The sequence below is a fragment of the Rhinolophus ferrumequinum genome, chromosome 6 (assembly GCF_004115265.2).
Source record: "Rhinolophus ferrumequinum isolate MPI-CBG mRhiFer1 chromosome 6, mRhiFer1_v1.p, whole genome shotgun sequence".
Classification (NCBI taxonomy): Eukaryota; Metazoa; Chordata; class Mammalia; order Chiroptera; family Rhinolophidae; genus Rhinolophus; species Rhinolophus ferrumequinum.
In genome coordinates this window covers 36,152,357-36,158,815 of record NC_046289.1, presented here as the reverse complement: position 1 = coordinate 36,158,815, position 6,459 = coordinate 36,152,357, and positions in this window count along the sequence as shown.

The window sequence follows — 6,459 nt, the reverse complement described above, 5'->3', positions numbered from 1 at the left end:
ACGCCTCCAGGTCTAGCACAGGCAGTGACCAACTGTGGATCACTTTGTAGCTTCTACCAGCTAGTCCCCAGCCAATCACAGGCAGTGACTGACCTGGGCTCGGACCACAGCCCCTCCCAAGAGGCACCAGAACCCACATCCTTGGAGGTTGGCTTCAGTCTACAGAACACCACTCAATTAGCCCCACAAGTGGTGCACCCAGAGGGCGGTCTCAACAGACACCAGAGCCCACTGGGGCAAATTCCACTCAATAAGGTAAGTCCCCTGCACAGCTGCCCATAAGCTGCGGATATGGCCAAACCCCACAGCCAGTCAGCCTAAGAGTCAATCCCAACCACTGATGTGCCAATAGCAACCAAGGCTCAACTATAACAGGGCACACACAAGACACACAAGTGACACCCCTGGAGCACCCAGTTCAGGTGACCACGGAGACTGTGCCACTGGGCCCACAGGACCCCTGCTACAAAAGACTGCCCAGCCAAGACTGGAAGGCATAGCAGGTCTACCTAATACATCAAAAAAAAACACAGAGAGGCAGCCAAAATGAGGAAACAAGGAAATATATCCCAAATGAAAGAACAGAAAAAAACTCCAGAAGAACTAAATGAAACGGAGGCAAGCAATCTACCAGAGTCAGAGTTCAAAACAATGGTTATAAGGAGGCTCAAGGAACTTAGTGAGAACTTCAACAAAGAGATAGCAAGCATAAAAAGACATAGAAACCATAAAAAAGAACCAGTCAGAAGTGAAGAATACAAAAACTGAAATGAAGAATGCACTAGAAGGAATCACCAGCAGACTAGATGAAGCAGAGGATCAACAATTTGGAAGAGAAGGCAGCAGAAAACACCCAATCAGAAAAACAAAAAGAAAAAAGAATTTTAAAAAATGAGGATATGTTAAGAGACCTCTGGAACAATTATTAATGTAAATAATAAAATGGCAATAACTGCATACCTATCAACAATTACTTTTAATGTAAATGGATTAAATGCTCCTATCAAAAGATAGGGTGGCTGAATGGATAAGAAAACAAGACCTTTACATATGCTGCCAACAAAAGACTCACTTCAGATTGAAAGACACACATGGACTGAAAGTAAAGGAATGGAAAAAGTTATTTCATGAAAATGGAAATGGGGGGAAAGCTGGGGTAGCAATACTTTTATCAGACAAAACAGACTTTAAAACAAAGGCTATAAAAAGAGGCAAAGAAGGACCCAGTAATCCCACTTCTGGGTATTTTTTTGAAGAAACGCTACTTCGAGGGCACCTGTACATCCATATGTTCACTGCAGCATTGTTTACAATGGCCAAAATGTGGAGGCAGCCTGGGTGTCCACTGATAGATGAATGGATAAAGAGGAAGTGGTACATATATACAATGGAATATTGCTTGGCCATGGAAGGGAATGAGTCCTTGCCGTCTGCCGTGGCAGGATGGACATGGAACGTGTTGTGCTGAGTGGAGTATGTCAGACAAAGAAAGACAGATGCAGTGTGATTTCATTTATATGTGGAATCCAAAGAACAAAATAAACAAACAACAAACCAGAAACATACTCATAGATACAAAGAACATTTTGATGGTTGCCAGATGGGAGGGGTCTTGAGGGGGTGGTGAAAAATGGGAAGGAATTAAGAAGTATAAATAGGTTGTTACAAAGTAGTCATGGGGATGTAGAGTAAGGCACAAGGAATATAGTCAATATTGTAATTACTATGAATGGTGTCAGATGGGCACTAGATTTAATCGGAGTAATAGATGGGAAGGGGTTGGGGGACAGGGTGAAAAAGGAGAAGGGATTAAGAAGTACAAATCGGTAGTTACAAAACTGTCATGGGGATGTAAAGTATAGGGAATATAGTCAATAATATGGGAATAACTATGTATAGTGCCAGGTGAGTACTGGACTAGTCAGAGGGATCACTTCTTAAATTATATAAATGTCTAACCCCAGGCTGTACACCTGAGATTAATACAAAATAATACTGAATGTTAACTATAATTGAAAATTTTTAAAAGGGGGGAAAAGGTGAAGGGGAATGAGGTTCAAATTTCCAGGTATAAAACAAATAAGTCATGGGGGATATAGTCAATAATACTGTTATAGCATAGTATGGTGTCAGATGGTTGCTGGACTTATCACGGTAATCACTTCTTTAGGTGTGTAAATGTTGAACAACTATGGCATACACCTGAAACTCCTACAATGTTGTATGCTATATTTTTAATTTAAAAAAGCTTTAAAAAAAGAATGCTTTATATTGCTCTATACTATTTTCTGATATCTCTGTAATATTTTGACTCTTAAGTCATAGCCTTTTTAAATAGTTTTTATTTTTTCTTTTGCAATTATAGTTGACATTCAATATTATTTTATATCAGTTTCAGGTATACAGCATAATGGTTAGACATTTATATAATTTACAAAGGGATGCCCCCTGATAATTCCAGTAACCACCTGGCACCATACATAATTATTAAAATATTATTGACCATATTTCCTATGCTGTACTTTACATCTCCATAACTATTTTGTAACTACTAAATTGTACTTCTTAATCCCTTAACTTTTTCCACGCAGCCCTCCAACACCCCTCCCATCTGGCAACCATTAGTTTGTTCTCTGCATCTATGAGTCTGTTTTGTTTGTTCATTTTTTTGTTCTTTAGATTCCACATAAAAGTAAGATCACATGGTATTTGTCTTTCTCTGTCTGATTTATGTCACTTAGCCTAATACCTCCTAGGTCCGTCCATGTTGTCACAAATGGTAAGATTTCATTCTTCTTTGTGGCCAAGTAATATTCCACTGTATATAAGTACCACATCTTCTCTATCCATTTGTCTATTGATGAACACTTGTGTTGCTTCCATAACACTACAATGAACACAGGGGTGCATATGCATATATCTTTTGGAATTAGTGTTTTGAATTTCTTCGGATAAATTCCCAAAAGTGGAATTGCTTGTCATAAGGTAGTTCGTTTTTAAGTTTTTTGAGGAACCTCCATACTGTTTTCCATAGTGGCTGCACCAGATTGCAACCCCACCCACAGCACATGAGGGTTCCCTTTTTTTTCTCCACATCCTCGCCAAGACTTGTTGTTTGTTGATTTATTGATGATGGCCATTCTGACAGGTGTGAGATAGTATCTCATTGTGGTTTTTATTTGTGTTTCCCTGATGATTAGTGATGTTGAGCATCTTTTCATATGGCTGGTGGCCATCTGTATGTCCTCTTTGAAGAAATGTTTATTCAGGTGCTATGACAAATTTTTAATTGGATTGTTTAGTTTTCTTGGTGTTAAGTTGTGTGAGTTCTTTACAAATTTTGGATATTAACCGCTTATTGGATGAATCATTGGTGAATATCTTCTCCCATTCAGTAGGGTGTCTTTTCGTTTTGTTGATGGTTTCTTTTGCTCTGCAAAAAGTTCTTAGTTTGATGTAGTTCCATTTCTTTATTTTTTTCTTCTTTCCCTTGCCCAAGGAGATATATCAGAAAAAAATGTTACTAAGAGTAAAGTCAGAGAGTCTACAGCCTACATTTTCTTCTAGGAGTTTTATGGTTTCTGGTTAAGACATTTAAAAAGAAATAATTAAATAAAGAATCAGCTTTGAGTGACCACTCTAAAACTACTTTAAATATGTCCTAGAACTATGCCTTAAAAATTTCCCCACAACATTTCTGACTATATGAAAGATACAGGTACTTTCAGAAGATGTTTCTGGAAGACTGACTCTGAGGCAGTGTATGAGCTGAAGCCAAGGCTGAGGCAATGCTAAGGAATTCTGTTTCCCTGGGATACTAATTATCTCCAAATATTGCACATAAATTGAGCCAGCAGCTATTGAAAGCAGCAGCTTATGGGAGAGGAAAAACTAAAGAGGTTTAAAAGAAAAGTACTGTCTTCTAATTAGAGAAAGACATCAGGGGCATAGGAGGAATCTTTTTCTCTCCGTCCCAGCATTCTAATCTTTTTCTAGAAGCTTCCACCCTTTTTCCTTTTGTTTTCTTTTCTCCACTATGGCAGGTGTGATTTGTTGGATAGCTGACTAGAGAAGGGTCTCTTCCCCCAGGAGCCTGCTCTCCCTTGTCTCTTGAGTAAGGAAGCTGGTCTCCGGGTAGCTGCTTTCCTTGCTGTGTGCTCAAATTTGTGGTATGTACATCCCCAGCTCCTCCCCTGGATTCAAAGGCCTCAGAATCTGTATGCTTCATAAGTATCCCAGGTGATTCTTAGGAGTTGGGGAAACACTGCCTCTCCCTCAGAATGACACATTTCCTTGTGCCCACAGTGGGACACCTGCAGTCCTGACAGAGGAAATTCAGTTCAGAGGGGAAAGTGTCAGCAACTGAAGCTGCAGCTATCACCCCCCTTTCCAGACAGCTCTATTTGGTTCACTGTTAAATATTTTAAGCTTAGTTATTAGAATAAAGAGCTGACTATCTTTAATGGGTGAATATAAGCCTATGAATCACTTAGTTGAGGTAAACCCATCAGTGCCTGATTTACTACCTTTGATCTGGACTACACTGTCTAGTACTTCCTTCATGGCAGCACTCGAAGCCCAGGTTTTGTTCAGAACATGAGAACCTTTTGTGATCCTCATGAAGAATCTAAACCAACCACTGAAAGTCATTATTCTACAGCCACTGACAGCAAACGGCCAAAATAAACGAACCCGTTGAACCATCCACAGAACCTTCCATTCATCCCAGGTATTTAAATGGTTTGTACAGAAATCTGTAATTTAAGGAAAGTCTTTTTTCTTTAAACAGTCACCTATCCCAAAAAGGACTGCAGAGACATTTCTGCTTAGGCCTAAATGTATATACATGTCATCCCTATAACCCTCTGGAAAAATAAAACTATGTTATTTGTGACATTATTATACTATGGTGTGAGGTTCAACCTATTAGCAAAGGTCTAGTTAAGACTGTACATTAAGAGTAGCCTGAGGTATCAGTATCGCCCACGTGTTGCTGAATGAAGTGGTCTATTGCGTGTTCCTTATAAACAGCCTGTCAAGAATTAAAAGACAGGAATGCCACATCATGCTCACCGCCCCCTAAATTTAGGAATACTTATAGCAAATGGGCTGCTCTTACAAAAGGAAAACATACTTTATGCAGTATCAGGAGGTCTCTATTCCTGAAATCCCAAATGACTGATGAGTGTCACGGTTCTGAATTCAGTTTTCAAAACCTGACTTTGAACTGGTTTGTCAGCTGCTAACTTGTACCTGACTGCACAGAGCTTTTCATTTCCCTCGATCAACTTCACACATCTGCTTACATCTGTTAGCCAAAAGAATTTAAATTATTTGAGGAAAACGTTCTTATAAGCCAGCTAGAAAGCAGGATTCTAGAAAGGTTTCTTTATTAGTTCCCTAGAGGTGATACTTAAATTGTGTGATTTTTAAAGGAAGTAGCCGAGGTGGGAGAGGAAAGAATTTGTGTAAATAAGAGGGAAATTAGTAAAGCGTCATTCATTTTAACAAAGATAGAAACTCGAATGAAATACAAGCAGCGATTGACTTAGAACCTTGGTTTTAAAGGACTGAACTGTCACTGCTTCCTGCCCAGTATGTGGAAAGATCACTGAACTGAAGATAGGGGTGCAGGGTTTTGAGTCCAGGCGGTTCTAGGCCTGATTCTTCCTGGGTATAATTTCGGATAATCATTTTATTTCTCTGCTTCAGTTCTGTCTTCAGTTGAACAGGAGAATAAAAATATACATCCCATCTCACACAGTAGCTAGAAAGAATAACCGTACAACTTGCCTTAAATATAGTAGAACAGGCTCTGATAAATATGAACACACTCTCCACAGTGTAAAACACCACAAACTGTATTATTAGTAACATTTATTCCTGCATGGAAATGAGCCAAGTCTTTACCCAGAAACTCCACTTAATGAAAGTCCCAAATACCCGGATTCAAAAGATAAGGCAAGGAATTGCATTCTAAAGGGAATAAGAAATGATCTAACATAGTCCAACACTCCTGAAGTGCGGTGCCCAGAGAGAGGCTGGTTTTTTATAAGCTCCATTGTGTCCCAGGACTCTGCCACTGAGTCTGCATCTACCAGAGCATGTCTGTTATTCTAATAAGCCAAGTAAGGACCAATGGTGGCCCAATCATTCCATGGCCAAGACCACAGGTGTAGAAAAGCACTCTGAATAAACTCCGAATAGTGGACATGCAAGCACAAAGCCAAACAGTAGAGATAAATGCTCTGGCAGGTTACTTACCTTCATCTTCTTCTTGATTTCTCCCTCATTTCTTCTCGATAAAGTCAGTGGTACACAAAAAGAACTTCTCGTAATGATACACACATAAGAATCTACTGATAGGTCTGTTGGACTCAATTACACTACTTAAGAAAGCAAGCGTCTATTAAGACTGAGTCAATTTAATGCATTATTTCTGGTGCATTTTTTTTTCCT